Source organism: Lissotriton vulgaris, chromosome 5 (genome assembly GCF_964263255.1).
Source record: "Lissotriton vulgaris chromosome 5, aLisVul1.2, whole genome shotgun sequence".
Taxonomy (NCBI): domain Eukaryota; kingdom Metazoa; phylum Chordata; class Amphibia; order Caudata; family Salamandridae; genus Lissotriton; species Lissotriton vulgaris.
The window spans coordinates 512,782,211-512,801,954 of record NC_141693.1 but is presented as its reverse complement, the minus strand read 5'-3'; the positions used below and the strand labels follow the sequence as shown (position 1 = coordinate 512,801,954).

The window sequence follows — 19,744 nt, the reverse complement described above, 5'->3', positions numbered from 1 at the left end:
CAGTTTATCAGGTAGAATGTGAAATTGTTAGAACTCTCTCTCTGCTGGTAAGATTTAAAAACAGTACCTTGTGGGGTGTCAGGATAGGGCTGATAGTTAGTCAAAGAGAGGGTACATTCAGGGCATGTTTGTACACCAGCTAGTAGCGGGTTCAGGGTTAAGCAGGTATCATGGCTATTGGGGCGTAACGCCCTGAGTTGGGCACCTGTTAGCATACCTGAAATAGGAGGGGCAGAGAATTGTGCCCTATGTCCCGGCCTGGCCCGGACGGCCATAGACGGGCTGACTCTGGCTGGACTCCGGCGAAGACGAGGCGCGTCCGCTAATACGCGTCCGCTAACGCGGAAAGGGACTGTTTCCTTTTATCGCCGAGACTAGAGCGCTGTATCCATGTCATTACAGACATTGGGGCATATGCACAAGAACTTAACACCGCCGTTGTGTAAAATTTTCGACGTTACAGCCTATTTTGTTGTTGCAGTCATTTCAAGTTGCGGCTACCTGCAGGTAGTGCCACTTTTCCAGCATAAAGGTGAATTTTAAGATCGCTACTTCTGTTAGCGGGACTTAACGAAAATTAGATGCAAGGTGGGCATTCCAGTGCAAAATCTGCAGCTAACCTCACTTTGCAATATTTACAATTAAATTCCTGTACGGCGATAACCGCCCAAAACTGCTGCTAAGTCAGGTTAGAAGCAGTTTTTTTAAGACCAGAAAATAGCTGGTCTTAAAATTGGTGCAAACACTTGGGTTCATATATTAGATGTTTTAGTTCTGCAAAGCGCTGCAAGAAACATTGCTGCACTGCCCTGCGCCAAAATAAAAGGTAGGGGATGTGACCTATCAATAAGATAAGGCACATTCTTGTGCCCCATTCATGAAAAGTGTTGCATCACTGCGACAAAACAGTGCTGCATCAATTAGCACTGCGCCCGCCTTGCAACACCATGGATGCTCCATGTCGCAATCAATGACAGATACGTCTGGAATTCTGATGTATCGGGCAGTGCTAAAGTCACGCATTGCTACCACCATTCAAGTCCGAGGCCTCTGAAATCATCTGCGGCGTACCACAAGGATCCTCTCTCAGTCCCACCCTCTTCAACGTATACATGAGCCCCCTCGCGGCCATCGCCCGCCAACACAACCTCAACATCATCTCTTACGCGGATGACACTCAACTGATCCTATCTCTCACCAAGGACCCCAGCACCGCTAAAACTAACCTACACGAAGGAATGAAAGAAGTCGCCGAATGGATGAAACAAAGCCGACTGAAACTGAACTCAGACAAAACAGAAGTCCTCATCTTAGGTAAATCCCCCTCTGCATGGGACGACTCCTGGTGGCCGGAAGCCCTCGGAAATGCACCCACCCCGACAGACCACGCACGGAACCTTGGCGTCATCCTGGATTCTTCACTCTCAATGAACAGACAAGTCAGCGCCGTATCCTCTTCCTGCTTTAACATTCTTCGCATGCTCAGAAAAACATTTCGCTGGATCCCCTCCGAAACAAGGAAAACAGTCACCCACGCTCTAGTCACGAGCCGACTGGACTACGGAAACACCCTCTACGCAGGTACCACCGCTAAACTCCAGAAGAAACTACAACGAATCCAAAACGCCTCAGCCAGGCTCATATTAGACATCCCACGCAACGAACACATCTCTGGTCACCTTAAAGACCTCCACTGGCTACCCGTCAATAAGAGGATCACTTTCCGACTGCTTACCCACGCACACAAATCACTCTACGACATCGGACCAGACTGCCTCAACTCTCGACTGTCCTTCTACTCCCCCTCCCGCCAACTTCGCTCTTCCAGCCAAGCCTTCGCCACTGTACCTCGCATCAACAAGACCACCATGGGAGGCAGATCCTTCTCATACCTGGCTGCCAAAACATGGAACTCACTCCCCGCTTACCTTCGCCTCACCCAGAATCACCTAGCGTTCAGAAAGCAGCTTAAAACGTGGATATTCGACAAATAATCCACCTCCCCTTCCTAAGCGCCTTGAAACCCTCTGGGTATGTAGTGCGCTATATAAATGTTATGACTTGAGTTGTGTTGTAAGCATGACACAACTCCAGCAAAGCATGGGGCCAGCCTATCCTTATAGCACTGCGTCCCCCTTATGCCTCCAATGAGACAGGTGTAAGGTTTTGACGCAGTGGCATTGTAGAATTCCCACCAGATATCTCCATCACGCTTATGATACGCAGCATGTAAGAGTTCTATTTGCTGGGAAAGTCTGATGACGGTCGAATCGATCCTTGCCTACATAACTATGTGACATCTGGCTCGTTCAGGATTATGGTGCTACAAGTACAGCTTGCCAGCTGATTGTATGGCCTAATTATACTACTTTTATTATTCTATTTTTACACATACAGCAGAGTGACTTACAACTTTGGTCCAGAGGAATGCCCTGAACTATACGTCATATTTGGCAGAACCATGTTGACCACAAGATAGGGTAATATTCATATCCCTATTTCTCTACGCTTTTAATTTCTATCCATTCGGGCATTCAAATAAAGTTTTTCACCACCCATGAGATAGTATTACTCACTTTTTCTTTTGCACTCTGCCCTCATAGGTAGTAGTACTACATGTGTTATAGAACATTCCTGCTACTTTCCTACATGAGAGTCGTAGCCCACACTGGGTACCTTGCGGTCCCAGTCTGTGGATGGGACCCTATGATGGAGCATGTCACCCTAGGGTGAGTGAGGGCTCTCATCCGAACATAAGCAGTGCTCCACATTCCCTTACATTTCTTTAACATTTTACCCCTGTACATAGTGTGAGTTGACATTCTAGAATTGTCACAGAGAAATCTGAGAGACTTCACTGTGCCAATGCTACAAGGCTTTGTTGGTTGGGAACTCCTACTCTGCATAAATCGTACCTGATGCAGGTATAAGGTGGCACTAGGTTTCACAAGGTCACACATATGCCTAGATGCATCACTTTGTATATACGGCACAATGTGGAGTAAGATTCACGCTGCAAGTATGTCAAGAAAATTAAGCACAAGTAGCATTAATCTGCCGGAAGGGGCTCAGTATTAAGCACCCCCTATATTTTTCCCCTATGTTGGTGCAAAATGGCTGCCATGTGCCAGCGTAGGCAGCCTTGCACCATGGTGCAAGGCTGACTGTGTTGCAGAGTTGATTAATGTTGTGGCTCCATCCCTACTCAAGACGTATGCAGGTGCCTCTAGACTAGTGGAGGGTGGGCGTGAACCAGTAGGCCTTCTTGGAGTGTTGTTTGCCCGGTTTATCCTTGAGGGGTGCCAGTGTGTCAGCGCAGTTAGATATCCATTAGTGGAGGTTGTGCACTGCGGTGTTGGGATCTGTAAGCGTTGGCGGAGTGGTGGTCTTGAGGGAGTTGATGAGAAGTTCTTCTGTGGCCTTGATTCAGCTGCAACAGGGAGGGGGCAATAATGGCGGTGGTGTATGGTGGGGGTGATGAAGGCGTGATGTTTACAATGATGATTGCTCCAGTAGAGTTTGGTTGTGTGGCTGTACTTGAATGTTCCCACTGGCGGACAAGATGGGGTTGAGCGTGTGACTGGCTATATGGGTTTGTCCAGTGACCTGCTGCTTAAGTCCGATGTTGGTGAGTTTCTCCAGGATGGTGGTTTCCTGGTGAAAGTTGAGGTCTCATAGTAGGATGCACTTGTGGATGGGAGAGCCTGGGGTGTGATGCGATCTACAATGGTATCGGTGAATGGGGGTCATGGGGCGGGGGGCCTGTAGACGAGGGTGCCTGCTGAGGGTGGTGTTGGGGTTGGTCCGTCTCTGGAGGTGGACGTGTTCTATGGTCTCCGTGTGGTCATTAGAGTGTGTGGTCAGTTGGAGTGTGCTTTTGTAGATGATTGTAGTGCCTCCTCCCGGGCGGTCGGGGTGGCCCTTGTGGCAGATGTTGTTTCTGTCGGAGATGGCGATGTCCGGGTTGGACTAGCAGAGGTTGGTCCAGGTTTACATGAAGAAGGTGATGTCTGAAGAGTTGGCGTCGAGGAGGTCCCAGATTTCTGTGGCGTGTTTGTGGAGGGGAAACACATTGAGGATGATGCAGTTTAAATGGTTGGTGTTCTGTTGGTCGACTGGGTGGCGAGAGGCGCTGGTGTGTTGATGGGGCAGAAGGTGCATTTTCAGTTTTGGCAGCCGCAGGTTGCAAGGGTATTCTTTGTTGAAGCTAGATGGCAGGCGGCGTGGCATCCAGGGTTGAGGGCGAGAAGGGTGCTGGCATCATAGCGGTGGATTGTCCGAGAGGCAGGGTCCCTGGTGCTGGGCGCTGTACAGTGGTGGACGGATGCAGATGGGCAGCCTTTGGCTTGCCTTCAGTACACCAGTGGCATGCCCGCTGTACATGGCCGCATAACATCCACCATTAAGTAGTGCTGCAGGTGGGCTGGACAGCTGGGAGGCGGGAAACACATGAAAGGACACTGGAGGAGCAGGGACACGGAGGATCACAGCTGCAACGAGGGAGGGGACAGGAAAAAAGGAACTGAAAAAAGCACAGGAAAAACAAAGCTAAACAAAGCAAAGATAAAAAAAACTAAAATTGAAAAGCAACGGAGTAGAGCAGAAACATGGACAGGAACAGCAGAAAAGAAAGAGGGACAGGAGGGCAGTCAAGCTGCAGAGCAGCTCTACCACTGGACCACCAGGGATGAGGTGCAGGCAGAAGCCTGTGGGTGGAGGAGGGACACAAACACCTGACCTCCGGGTCAGAGGAACCAGCAGCACCAAATGGGGACAGCAGCAGCAACCAGATGGCACAGCACTGTGGAAAGACTAAGTCCACTAAGGGATAGTCCCCCGTACACCAAAAGCAAACTAACGGGCTAAGGAAAGTCAGCCCCACCTGGTTGCCTCTTCCGTTCTAACAGTGGCGACCAGTTTCCGTGTTTCCCAGTTCCCCAGGGGGTAACGGCGGATCAAGTCGCATACCCAAGAGCCTGGGCCCGAACTGGCTCCTAAGCCCTTGGCACCCACTGCCAGCAATGGCCGATCTCAGCGACTTGAGCCAGTTAGTGGAGTTCCCCACCAGTCTTTTGCAGTGCACTTGGTGATGTAGGTCAGCCGCAGCAAGGGGATTGCTCAGGGCACAGTGTGTGTCACACACAGGCACTAGGCCTGGGCATGACTCAACCCCCGCCCCTCCTCCGCTACTCATCCCCCTTCTCCTCACCTGGACATTGACACCAGGGCTCAATGCGCTGGACTCTCTCCAAATCTGTGCCTCAGCCACCAAGAGCCTCAACCAGGTGGGATTTCACAAGTCTGGGTACAGCAGTCATCACCAAGTCTACTGGGAAACCTCCAGATGCAGGTGATGCAACAGGGGCCCCTTAGGCATGAAGTTGCACCCCTGTCACCACACAATTTCAGCACAGCTCAGGGGCCTCACCCTCAACAGGGTCCGGCCAGCCCAACATCCTCCACCCTGTGATGCAGAGTGGCGCAGACCACCATTGGTAATCTCGTCTGTGCACCCCAGTGTAGTAGTGGTGGCACGTGGTATGCGATGCAGACCTCCCTGCGTTAGTGAGCAGGAGTGCCTCTATCATTTACAGCTCCATGGAGCACCAGACAGTCTAATCAAACAGGTCAGCAATGTGTCTCCATGCGGCCAGGTCAGCAATGTGTCTCCATGCGGCCTGCCAGACTTCACCACCAGGTAAGGGCAATCGCTGATGCCTCAATGTCTACCGCCACGGGCTAGCAACTCCACAGCACCTCCGCCTCCCACTCTGGGTCACAGACTCAGGACTGTCTGTGCTTTCAACGTTTTGGCTGCCATAGTGTTGCAAGGAGGGCGCTATGAAAAGTGATGCATCACTAGTTTTTCCCAGCGATGCGCCTCTTTTCATAAATGTAACCCTGAATCTGCATTGCCTCTTCCCCTTGGACCCTGGCTGGTCATCCTGGCTGTTGTGGGGTTGTTGATCTGTGCTGCACTTGGCCATGGCTGCTCCATTCTACATTCCACTGCTTTTATTTTATTTTATTCATTGGAGGTGGACTTATAGGCTATGTTTGCATCTATAGTGACAAAAAACGTGATGTTGGGCTGATTAACATGAGTTCTTTTGCCGCAAATTGTCCATTCGTTACTTTTCTGTCACTAACGTCAAAATGTTTATCTCCTTGACTCTACTGTTAGCAGCAGTTTTTACCACGGCTAGCTGATACTATCACCATGTAGCAACGTATTGAAATACATAACTAACAGGGCAATAGTTTTTGGTAATAGGCCATGTTAGGAAAACTGCAGCTAACTAACTCTAATGCTAGTAAGTGGTAGTTCTTGTAAATATACCCCATTGCTTCCTGTCTAGAGATTTTGTATGACAACCTAATGGATTTGTGGCATTGTAGCGTTGGTTTGATTTAATTTAACTTTTCAGATTAGCACACCTGGTACCAATTATTAATAGGTGAAAATCAGAGGACAGGAAATGGTATCAGTAAAGACCTAAAGTGAGGTGGTCAACCTAAATAACTTTAACAGCTGGGTATAATAGATCCTGAGAGTGGTATGTAAAACACGTAGTGCCCTTGCAGAGGGTGAGGCTAGCAATCCCATGAGAATAGGCAAGATATGAGGTTTCTGGAAGGGGAAACATACCTGGAGTCAAGCTATAGTACTTCTCGGTTTGAACACATTCCCCTAGCCCAGCACAGATTTTCTGGGATGGACCGGATAACTAGATAGTGTGGAAGTGAATAATGCTGATGGGAGGTATCTCCTGCACTATGAAAGGTGGCTAATTCTAGCCAACCATACCAGTGTCTTTCGCCATCAAGGAAAGGCACATGCTCCTCCCACAACATGGTGAAATAACATAATTCCACAAAAACAGGGAGCCTAGAGCTAATATGAAATATTTGTGTAATGTTGTATGGAGACCCCAATTACCTCTGCTTGTCTGTGCGTGCAATCCTAGTTGAGTAAGTCCCATTTTGTTTAAGTCTGCTTTGTCTGTTGTGTTGTGCATTCTGTAAGGTATTCCCTTAGCACAAGCTCTTTAGTCAGCAGTCATTCCTATCAAAGTAGGAATTTATTTCGTAAGAAGTTATCAGAATCCAGGAAGTTGCGGGGGAGGAGCAAGATGGTGGTCTGACACAGCCACGGAGCATGCCGCAGGAGAGAATGTCTCCCTACCCCGATTCTACCCGTATAGGTACCTGATATTGGAGCGGAGGAAATATGGCGAATAAGACGGAGAGAAGAATGCCAACCCGCTGAGCTGTACTAAACAACCCTATTGCAGCGGATTTTTTGCGGACTTACTTCTAAGAGGCCATGGAAAAGTTGTCTTTAAGACCCCATTGGGGAAGAAAACTAAGAGTAAAGCTAAGAATAAAAAGACCCCTCAGAGATTGGATAACTTTCAGAAAAATCAAATCAAAATCAAAATATTTTATTTATTTTATTTATTTATTTATTTTGTTTAGAAGCTTGTAAAGCGCTCAGCTACCCCCGACGAGGGTGTCCCGGCGCTGTGTACATGTGACGGCCAGAGAGGTTCAGCTGGAGAGGTTCAGTGAAGGCTAGATCAGAGAAAAGAGCCAGGTCTTAAGTTTTCTTCGAAACAGAGGCTCTGATGTCAGAAATCTGAGTTCCAACGGTAGTAGGTTCCAGAGTTTGGAAGTGGCCACAGCAAAGGCCCTACCACCCGTGCGTGGAAGACGAAATCGTGGGCAAAACATAAGGCGAAGGTGATTAGATCTAAGATCCCGCGTCGCATGTGTCATCTTACGTCTATGCCTTAAGTATGCAGGGCCTCGACCATTGAGAGCTCTAAAGGCAAGAACCAGAGCCTTGAACTGAATGTGGTATCTCACTGGTAGCCAGTGCAGTTTGGCCAAATAAGGTGAAATAGAGTGGCGATAGGGATGTTACAAATCAGCCTGGCCGCTGTATTCTGCACTGTCTGCAGACGGTTAATGAGATACGCCGGGGCTCCGACATACAGACTGTTTGCGTAGTCCAAATGGGACGTTATTAGGGCATGGACTACTGTCCTGCGGGAATCAAGTGGCAGGAAAAGGATGATTTTTTTAATCATTCGAAGCTTTCCAAAGCAAGATGCCGAAACTTTATTAATTTGAGTTTTGCAGGATAGAGCTGTATCAAATTGGAAGCCCAAATTACGGGCAGCTTGAACTGGTGCCGGGGGGGGGGGATTAAGTTCGAACGGCCACCAAATATTGGCGGGAATAGAAGATTTCAGGTTAAAAAATAAGACCTCCGTCTTATCAGTGTTCAATTTTAGGTTGTTGGCGGACATCCAGGAGGCAATGTTCACCAGGCAAGAGCTTTCAGAGTGGTCTTTAAAAGAAAACACAAGCTGAGTGTCATCAGCGTAAAAGATCACTCTGACGCCCCAGGATTCAACCACTTTCGCCAGCGGCATCAGGTACACATTGAATAAAAGAGGGCTGAGAGACGATCCCTGCGAAACCCCCCATGTCAGAGGTTTCTCCGTGTAGACAAAAGGTCAGAGGAAGACCTGTTGAAATCTGTCCATCAAAAATGATTTCACCCAGGCCAGCGGGATCCCTCCAATACCCACCTCATGAAGGCGATTCAGCAAGGTGTCATGCGAGATGGTATCGAATGCTGCGGATAGGTCGAGGAGGACCAACATGGCCTCCTCTTCCCTATCCACACATTCGCGAATTGACTCAGACACTTTTAGTAAAGCTGATTCAGTACTGAAGTTTGGCCTGAATCCTGACTGGGTATCATGAAGCAGCTGGTTAGCTTCTAAATATTCGGACAGTTGTTCTTGTACTGCCTTCTCCAACACTTTTGCTGGCTTGGGGAGGAGTGAGATAGGCCAGTAGTTGCTAAAACATAGTGGGTCAGCACCAGTTTTTTTTAGGATTGGTAGCAGCAGCGCATGTTTCCACAGGGAGGGAAAAAGGCCTGATTGCAGGGAGGAATTCCAAATTTCTAACAAAGGCTCAATCAATAGCGGAGCTATATCGTTCAGAATCTGAGCCGTGGCTGGATCGAGCGGGGATCCTGATTTACACTTCAGGAACAGGGACAAGGCATAATCTTTAGTCAGAGGTTTAAATGAGGTGAACACTTCTGCACAGGTGGTATCATGATCTGAAGTTACTGCTATAAGGTTCTGATGAATTGTTGCCGTGATGTTAGCGATTTTCTCGTAGAAGACATCAGACAGGCCTTCGCTAAGCAGTTGGCTAGGGGTGACGGGGCAGGCCAAGGCAGAGGGATTAGCGAACTCTTTAACAATGTTCAAGAGGGTCTTGGTGGAATTTTCCGCTCTTTTAATTTTTTCCGCAAAGTACTGTTTCATGGTGATGCATTTGAGTTTATGAAACTCTTTGAGGGCTAATCTGTAAAGGGATTTGGCCATCGGGTCATATGTCCGGCACCATGAACGCTCCAGTTTTTTGCATCTACTTCTGTTTACCCGTAGTTCCATTGTGAACCAGGGGGCCGAAGGTTTAGATCTTAAGGAGGTAAGATTCTGCATAGGAGCGATTTGCTCAATGGCAGCAGAAAGATCTTTAATAAAAGTAGATACTACTGCATTAAGATCAGCAGAAAATGGATCAGATCTACTCCTAAACTTTTGCTCCAGGGCCATGCATGTGACCTTGTGCCATTTTCTGCCCTGTTCTCTGATGGTAGATTCCATCTTAGGCGGCCGGGGTATAGACACTACGAACGGAATCAGGTAGTGGTCAGACCACGTGAGAGGCATGGGGGGAGAACCTTAAGGTCAGACCAATTAGAGAAAATTAAATCAAGGGTATGACCTGCAGAATGTGTAGGACACTGACCCATTGGGTCAGATTCAATCCTTGCATAGAGTCTAAGAGATTTTTAGCATGTGTACAGTCACTTACATCAACATGGTGATTGAAATCCCCTAATACAGTGAAATGGGGGTGTTTGAGAGACAAATCTGCAATGGCCGCCAACAATGAGGCAACGGCAGGCTGGGGGTTACTCGGGGGGCTGTATACCAGGACACCCGAAAATATGGCAGTGGAGGCCTCAGAGATGGAAAAATAGAGTGCCTCTATGGGCCCTAAATTGGGGATTTTCCTGGAGGTGATTGTTAAATGATTTTGTAAAATGACAGCAATTCCACCACCGGACTTCGCTCCTTCGCAGCTTATACCTATTAGGCGATAGCCTGGGGGCGTGGCAAGGGTGATGTCTGGGCTAGAGGAGTCCTTAATCCAAGTCTCTGTGAGAAAGAGTAAATCCCAGGACGTCGATGAGAGCAACAGCCATATGTCACTTGAGTGGCACGGCAAAGAACGGCAGTTCAATAAGCCGGCCGTGTAGGATCGTATTGGCGTTGGAGGGGCATTTGCTGGGGATCAGGACATTTTTTATTAGTGGTTAGGAAAAAAGTGCAGTTTTTACATTTAAAATGGGGGCGGCTAGGTGATGCGAGATTGCACCGAACCTGAGGGGTGCAGGCTCCCTTGTTCAAGGCCACCAGCTGGAATCTGGACCAGGCTAGCCTCTGAGTGGAATGGAGACAAGCAGCGTGACTGGCCCTAGGCACGGAGCTGGCACGGACGGGCGCGCCCGCTGCGCTTCCGATGCCAGGGAACCATTTATGCCTGTGGGGCGGGAGGGGCCGAGCACTAGACCGCTCGCCAGCTCCTCGCCTCACTCAAGATGGCGCCCGAAGTGGTCGACCCCAAGCAGTACCTAATCGTCTGCAATGGGGGCGATAGCGCTTCGAGGAGGACAGTAGGGGTTCCGAGCAGGTAAATACAAGCGCAGAGCGTGCAAAAGTCTGATTTTAAAATTTTAGCAAAGTCAAGCTAAAAATGAGTGCAAGTGGAAGTGCAAATTAAAAGTCAAGGAAAATAAATCACAGTCTCATCGCACGCTGACACAGGGTCCCGGCTTCCGCCTCAAGACCTTCACATTCAGCTGTTTATCGTTGAATGCGGGAGTTTCTCCGAGTTTTTATGCATGTGGGGCTTGAGGGGCCGAGCACTAGACTGCTCGCCAGCTTCTCGCCTCACTCAAGATGGCACCCGAAATGGTCGACCCCAAGCAGTACCTAATCGTCTGCAATGGGGGCGATAGTGCTTCGAGGAGGACAGTAGGGGTTCCGAGCAGGTAAATACAAGCGCAGAGCGCGCGAAAGTCTGATTTTAAAATTTTAGCAAAGTCAAGCAAAAAATGAGTGCAAGTGCAAATTAAAAGTCAAGGAAAATAAATCACAGTCTCATCACACGCTGACACAGGGTCCCGGCTTCCGCCTCAAGACCTTCACATTCAGCTGTTTATCGTTGAATGCAGGAGTTTCTCCGAGTTTTTATGCCTGTGGGGCTTGAGGGGCCGAGCACTAGACTGCTCGCCAGCTTCTCGCCTCACTCAAGATGGCACCCGAAGTGGTCGACCCCAAGCAGTACCTAATCGTCTGCAATGGGAGCGATAGTGCTTCGAGGAGGACAGTAGTGGTTCCGAGCATCGAAAGTCTGATATTAAAATTTTAGCAAAGTCAAGCTAAAAACGCGTGCAAGTGCAAGTGCAAATTAAAAGTCAAGGAAAATAAATCACAGTCTCATCACACGCTAACACAGGGTCCCGGCTTCCGCCTCAAGACCTTCACATTCAGCTGTTAATCGAATTGTATGGAAAATGTAGCTCAGAGAACAGTTCTTTGCGGAAGTGGGTCTAAGCAAAGGGTGGAGTAAAAAGCATGGTCTCCCGGATAACTGGCAGCAGTCCTAGTGAGGATATTGTCACTTGCAAAATGCCAGCTAATAATACTGCTATAAAATAAGTGGAGAAGGTAAACTCCCCCACTGGAGGGCAAAGAGAGGCAGAGGCAGATGCTCAACAAACATCTATTACTGTTGCTTCCCTTTCATCGGATACAACTCAGCATTCGGCCTCTTTGAAAGACTCAGACCCGACGCTTGCTTCGATAGTGCAGTTCCTGAGAGACCAACTAGCAGAAACTCAAGGTCATTTTGCACAAGCCAAATCAGATACAGATAAAATTTCACTTTTACTCCAGGAGGTTACAGTAAAAGTTGGTGGCCTTGCTAACGATGTATTAGACTTGCAGCACAGAGTGGGAGAGGCAGAGAATACTGTAAGTCTCACAGACATTACTGTACAGAAGCAGACAACTCAGATTGCAACTCTTCAACTAAAATTGGAGGATTTGGAAAACCTCCAGCGGCGCCAGAATCTGTGCATATTTTGCATTCCCGAAGGAGTGGAAGGGGCGGACCCTCGCGCTTACTTGGTACAGTTATTTAGGAGGGCATTTCCAGACTTATCTGACTGGGACTCGGATTCTCAACTGCAAAGAGTACATAGATTGCCCATTGCTAAACGTAGTCAGGTAAGCAGTTCTTCCCGTCCATTTATAGTTTTTGGGGGGAATTTTTTACTGCGACAGGCTGTCTCTCTCAAAGCAAGACCTAACACACCAGTTACCGTGGAATCTGTCACATTTTTTGCTAGGTCCGACCTTTGTAAAATTACAATGGATAGACGCTGGTAGCTCCACCAGTTAATTGACCAGCTCAAAGCTTTTGGGGCCCGAGTTTATCTACAGGAGCTGGCACGCTTGAAGATTGTCAAATATGGGCGGACTTATTATTTTACTGATGATTCCGAAGCTAGATCTGCTATATCTAAGTGGCAAATGGTAGCTACTCAGGGGAAAAAATGAAGATCTAAAATTTCTGAGAAGGATAAGACAATTAGGCTGGATTTAAGATTGGATAGCGATAATGCTTATCCCAAGCCTTCTCTTTCTTCTTCTCCTTTTTTTTCTGCTCTTTTTCTTCTTTTTCTTTTTGGTGGGAATGTGGGGGGCAACTCCCTGTGGGGGCGGCTCGGTTAGGCTGCCAAACTAGCAGCAGCAAGTTAAAGGGAGGATTCCTCCTTTAAGGAACAGGGTGGGGGGTGGGATCTCCATGGCCTCTCAGGTCAGAGGGAGGGATGGAGTTGATTTGGGGGGCAGGGGTGTTTGCAAAAATTAAAAAAAGACATCACAAAAGGGAAATTAAGTTACGGTTATAGCTTGTTAATTAAATTTAGTTTTCTTGGTAAAGGGGTTTTGAAAAGAAAATGGCTTTGGGTATGGCTAAGATAAAACGTATGGCATGGAATGTGTCTGGTCTTAATAGTGCCTGCAAACCAAAACTGGTGCAGGAAGAGTAAAAACTATATCAACCTCACTTGGTGTTTCTGACTGAGACTCACCTGGCTTATAAAGACCGCCATTTGTTGAAACACCTTGGATATGAACTTATTGTTTGTACCTCTCAAACCATTTCTATGAAAGGGACTGCTTTCTTAAAGGACAAGAGGTTTCCCTGTAAAATAATTAAAGTAATGGCTGATCCAAAGAGACGATGGTCAATTGCTCACATGTTTGATTTTCTTAATTTAGATACATTGAACTGGGGGGTGAACGATTGATAATGGGTGATTTTAATTGTGTGATTGATTATAATATTGATTCTACTAAAAGGGGAGGCAATTGCAGGATGTGTAAGGTTAGGGCAGCTATTCTCGAACTGGCCCGACTACAGTCTCTGCAGGATGTTTGGCGCCAACTACACCCATCTGTTCCTGGTTGTACCTACTACTCAGCACCTCATAAATCTTACTCAAGAATAGACATGGCCTGGGCGTCTGAGAATTTATTAGCTTTGTCAGACATTGAAATCTCCCCTCTAGTAACCTCTGACCTTAACCCTATCCTGCTGTCCTTTGCTGTTATTACAGAAAATAGGAGTACAAGACTTTTTTCTTTTCCCAGATACTTATTAACTGACAAAATTTTTATTTCGGATATGAAACATCAGTAACCGACTTTTTTTTAATTGAATGCAGGGACTGCTTCTCCTCTGGTGGTCTGGGATGCTATGAATGCTTCCGTTAGGGGAGTGACTCAACATTATATTTGGCTCCAAAGAAAACAAAGAAAAGGGGATTTAGATAAATTAATTTCGACCCTACACCGCAGGGAAGATCAACATGCGGAGGCAATAATACAAGGTCAACAGGATCAGGATCAATTACTTCTTCTTTTGCTGGATGCTAGAATAGAAATAAAAAAAATACTTCAGGTAAAAAGTGCGGAGAAGTACAATAAACATCGTCAGGAGCAATATGAATATGGCAAACTTATTGGTAAAATGCTAGCTTTTCAATCAGCAGAAGCCCATGCTCAAACCAAAATTAATGCAATTATAAGTGGAGATGGCAGTGTTCATAATCAAACGGCAGCGATTTTGGGAGAATTTTCACTCTTTTATCAGCAACTTTATTCACCTTCTGCGGTAGCCGATGCAGAAAACATGCTCCAATATATATCTGAAAGCATTCTTTCAGCTTTAAGAGAGGATGAAGCTGTTTCACTAGATAACACTATCACGATGGAAGAAATAGGAACAGCTATTGCCTCATGACCTTCAGGCAAAGCTGCAGGGGTAGATTCTCTACCAATTGAATTTTATAAGGTGTTTAAAATTATTCTGCTAGCCCAATTTTTTGCAGTCATCGAACACATTGGTATAGATAATAAGATACCAGAGTCATGGAATATGACCCAGATTGTCTTTTTTTTTTAAAAAAAAGGGAAAACTCCTACTGACTGTGGATCATACCGACCAATCTCCCTTATTAATAAAGACGCTAAGATATTTTTGAAGATTCTTGCTAATCGTCTTGCTCCAATGTTGGCCAATCTGGTATCCGATATTCAACATGGTTTTATACCAGGTAGAGATACCACATCTCATGTTAATATGGCGTTTGGAGCTTTTGATTATGCGTAAAAAGAGGGGGTGGGGCTTGGTATGATCCATTTAGATGCTGAAAAGGCCTTTGATAAGGTTGAATGGGAATTTTTATGAGCTACACTAGCTGCATTCGGCCTTGGGAGACAGTTCAGAGAATGGGTCCGTGCTTTATATTGTAAACCTAGAGCCAAACTTTCATATTCTGGGGCATACTCTAAGTCATTTGACATTTTATGCGGCACAAGGCAGGGCTGCCCTCTTTCACCGCTGTTATTTGCCCTTTACATAGACCTGTTTATATGTGCTCTACAAGCGGATAAAAATATTTAGCCTTTAAAAACTACTTTTAGTGGTTTAAAAATAACTGCACATGCGGACGATCTGGCAATTTTTTCTACCAAACCTGCAGAAGCCGTTTTAGCTATTGAGAGGGCAGCAAATACATTTGGATCAGTATCTGGATATAAATTAAACATGAATAAGACGCAGGTGCTCCTTAATTTGGAATCTAATCTGACAATTTTGGGGAATTGCACTTCCGCTACTTATTTGGGGGTCAAAATTTCTGCTAAAATAGGTCAAATAATATTTTTAAATTACACTCCTCTATTAACCGAAACTGCCAAAATTCTAAAAACATGGCATAAGCTTCCTATAGGGCTAATGGGGGGATGTAATTTAATAAAGATGAAAATACTCCCTAAATTCTTGTATTTATTTAGATCCATTCCTTTACGACTTTGCAACATTTTCTTTAAAAAATTGGATGGAAGCTTAAGTAGTTTTATTTGTGGGGCTTTAAGAAGGCTTGTCGGGCTATTGACTTACTTAAATTACGTTATAAACAAAGGGGTCTCGGACTATCAGTCTTCAGATAGTATTTTTGGTTATCATTTGCAGGGCGTCTTCGTATTTTGTTAGGAATTGAACAGAGGGACTCTTTATATCGACTGATCTTGAGGGATGACAATTTATTTTTTCTTTATCGTATTAACGATCCAAATTATTTTATATGTGTTAAATTTAAGACGATTGGAGACTGTGTTTCTATATGGTGGGCTATGGCCACCAAAAGTACTTTATCAATACTTCATACTAAACTCCCATTGTGGGGGAACCCGATGCTACCAGAAATCTTTCTGGATTTTAGAGATAGATCATGGTCTAAGTATGGAATCCTACTTCTAGGGGATTTGTATGATGTTGAAGGACTCAAAACATTTGAAGCTTTACAACTTCAATATAAGCTACCTGCTAACTTTTTATTTAAATATGTACAGATAAGGGATTATCTTCAGTAAAATGTTGATCCTAATTTTATTATAAAATCTTCAGTATGGGATCTTTTGTATGAGGAAAAAACTAAATCTCTTATAGGTACTATGTACAAGCTGCTAACTAGCTTTAAAGCTGACGGGTGTGAAAAGTTAGCGCTTCAATGGAGTCAAACATTAAACTTAGTTATAACAACTGGTATGATCACAGAGGCTTTGGGCATTATTGGCGACTCGGTCCATTCTGTGAGTCTGCAACTATAACAATTTCGTACAATCGGTATGTTGTATAATACACCCGAAAGAATTAGTAGATGGGCAAGAGGTTGTGTAGGAGAAAAGACTAAGGGCTAGATGTAGGTAATTGTAAATTACTGATTCAAAAATACCAAATGTTACCGATTCGGTATTTTCGAATCGGTAATTGCAATGTAGATAATAAAAAATACAGAATCGGTAAGATTTGGTATTTACCGATTCGGTATTTGCCATTCATTCCTATGGGCCCGGAAGCCCATAGGAATGAATGTCTATTACCGAATCGGTAATTACCGATTCGGTAAAATTGTGAAAAAGTCAAGGGTGGCAGGGTGTCACTTTGACACCCTGTTGCACCCCTTATTAGTGCACATGTGGCACACATACATGCCCTAAGGGCATGTATGTCTGTCACATGGCACAGGTGTAAATGCACATATTTGCATTTACATAGGAATTTGTTGTTTACCACCAACTAATAGTTGGTGGTAAATAACAAATTCTTTAAGCCCAGAAGCACTGTTTGAAGTGCTTCCCACATTTCATTTACCGATTTGGTAAATACCGAATAGGTAAATGATGATTCGGTAAATACCGAATCGGTAAATACTGATTCGTTATTTACCAAATCGGTAAATATGCCCCCTATTTTCAAATCGGTAATTGCAATGTAGATAATAATTTGGTAAAAAATACAGAATCAGTAAGATTCTATATTTACCGATTCGGTATTTGCCATTAATTCCTATGGGCCTGGAGGCCCATAGGAATGAATGTCTATTACCGAATCGGTAATTACCGATTCGGTAAAATTGTGAAAAAGTCAAGGGTGGTAGGGTGTCACTTTGACACCCTGTTGCACCCCTGATTAGTTATGTTATGTTATGTTATATTTATTTTTGTATAGCGCACGACTACTCAAAAAGAGTGTCCCGGCGCTTTAAATAAGGAGACCTACAGTAAAATAACACAACACAGTAATAAAAGAGGGAGGAATGCAGAGAAAAAAAGACAGAGAGAACAGCAGAGCAGCCTACTGGGTAAACAGCCAGGTTTTGAGGCCTTTCCTAAATGCAAGTAGGCTGGTAGCTCCCCGGAGTGTTAGCGGCAATGTGTTCCATAACTGAGGTGCCAGCAGTCCAAAGGAGCGGCCTCCAATGCGAGCTCTCTTCACTCGCGGCACAGCCGTCAGGAACAGAGATTCTGACCTCAGAGAACAAGCCAGATGATAAAAGGCAAGTCTCTTTTGGAGGTACTTCGCTCCCACCGCATGAAGAGCTTTATAGGCCAAAGTTAATGCCTTAAAAGCAATCCGTTTGCGGATGGGAAGCCAGTGTAGAGTCTGCAGCAGGCCCGTAGCACTGGCTCGTCTGTTCAGGCCAAAAATGGCCCTCGCGGCAGCGTTCTGCACAACTTGCAGCCGCTGCAGCAGGTACTCTGGCGGGCCCAGGTAAAGAACGTTGGAGTAATCTAACCTAGAGCTGATCAGAGCCTGCACGGTCAGCCTCCTATGTTCCTCAGAGAGAAGAGGTAAAAACCTCCGCAGCATCTTAAGGAGGCCGAAGCATGTGCCCGTCACACCAAGGATCTGGGATCTCAGCGTCAGACCCTTGTGCATCTTGACCCCCAAGTTCTTAGCAGCTTGGGATGAACAAGACGGAGGGAACATGTCAATGGGCCACCAAGCTTGCCAGTCTGGCTCCGTAACACACCCAAAGAAGAGTACCTCGGACTTATCGGAATTGCACTTGAGGCTGTTCCGTTGGAACCATTTGAAAACAGCCCCAAGGCAATCCCGGATACTCTCTCCATCAAAGTCTCCTCCTCTCTTACAAGAGAAGAGGAGCTGGGTGTCATCGGCGTAGGATACGATCTGGGCCCCAAACGACTCCGTCAGCGCCGCCAAAGGGGTCATGAAGATGTTAAAAAGGGTCGGGCTCAGTATAGAGCCCTGTGGAACCCCGAATCCCAGAGGCGGCATCACGGCGGAATCTGGGGAGGCCCAGACCGTTTGCCGGCGGCCAGCTAGGAAGGAAGAAAACCAGCTGAGCACCGTCCCCCGTTGGCCAATCTCATAGAGTCTTGTGAGAAGGCCGTCATGGGGGACAGTTTCGAAAGCCGCCGACAAATCTAACATCACCAGCATGGCTTTGCCCCCAGTGTCCAGAACCCCTTTAATGGTTTCTGAGACCTCTAGGAGTGCGGTCTCTGTACTGAGATTTGAGCGAAAGCCGGATTGGGTGGCATGCAGAATCTCGTGTGTTTCTAGAAAATTGGAGAGCACCGTCTGAACATGCTTCTCCAGAATTTTCGTAAGAGCCGGCAACAAAGAGATGGGCCTATAATTGACCAGGGCCTTAGGGTCGAGACCAGGCTTCTTGAGCAACGGGATGACCATTGCCTGCTTCCAGGCCTGCGGAACCACTCCCTGGCTCAACGAGAGATTCAGAAGTGGATTCGCCAGCGGATTTATCACTTCCGCAATTTTTGCCAAGAATTTGGCCGGGCAAGGGTCCAAAGGCGACCCAGATTTGAGATTCCCCATAAGCACTAAGGAAGCAGGGGCTGAGATAGGTGGGAACACAGCCAGCATCGGACCGAGCGTGGCCAGAGTGTGCAGGTCATCCTCGGGGTTAGGGAGCCCCGCGGGCGCCACCGGTGGAAAAGAATCCTGGATGAGTTTGATCTTGCTGGTGAAAAAGTTAGCAAGATCCGAAGCCCACGATTCAGAGGGCATATCTTCAGATGTATTGGACGGTGGAGCCATGAATTCTCTCACTATGGTGAAAATCTCCTTACAGGAGTTGGAGGCGGCTTCTATCCTCCCTGCAAGGTAGGCTTTTTTCCCAAGGCGAATGTCCCGGTGATAGCCCTTCACCGCCATCTTATAGGTCAGCCTAGCCACAGAGTCGTATTGTGAACGCCAGGCTCTTTCGGCTGCCTTACACTGCTGCCGCGCAGCCGACAGTGCCGCGGTGAACCAGGGAGCCGAAACCCGTTTCAATGTTAAGCGGGGGGCCAACACTGGGGCAAGATTGTTCAGCCTATCTAAAAGCCATGCTTGCAGAGACTCCAAATCCTTCTCCAGGTCGCCCTAAGGGCATGTATGTCTGTCACATGGCACAGGTGTAAATGCACATATTTGCATTTACATAGGAATTCGTTATTTACCACCAACTAATAGTTGGTGGTAAATACCGAATTCTGTAAGCCCAGAAGCACTGTTTGAAGTGCTTCCTACATTTCATTTACCGATTCAGTAAATACCGAATCGGTAAATGATGATTCGGTAAATATCGAATCAGTAAATACTGATTCGTTATTTACCACATCGATAAATATGCCCCCTCCATAGGAAAAGTCTATTACTGGTTGGTAACTGACAATTTCGGCCGTTACTG

The 19,744-nt window shown here is 46.4% G+C and overlaps 1 long non-coding RNA gene across 1 annotated transcript in view; it reads right to left on the bottom strand.

Annotated features, from left to right (window-relative positions):
• Window positions 1-13,836: 13,836 nt before the first annotated feature.
• LOC147711159 (uncharacterized) overlaps window positions 13,837-19,744 on the bottom strand; it is a 143,592-nt gene continuing 137,684 nt past the window's right edge. Inside the window, exon 4 of the long non-coding RNA XR_015295663.1 lies at window positions 13,837-14,107. This is a non-coding gene — a long non-coding RNA (uncharacterized LOC147711159). The remainder of the gene's footprint in view (window positions 14,108-19,744) is intronic.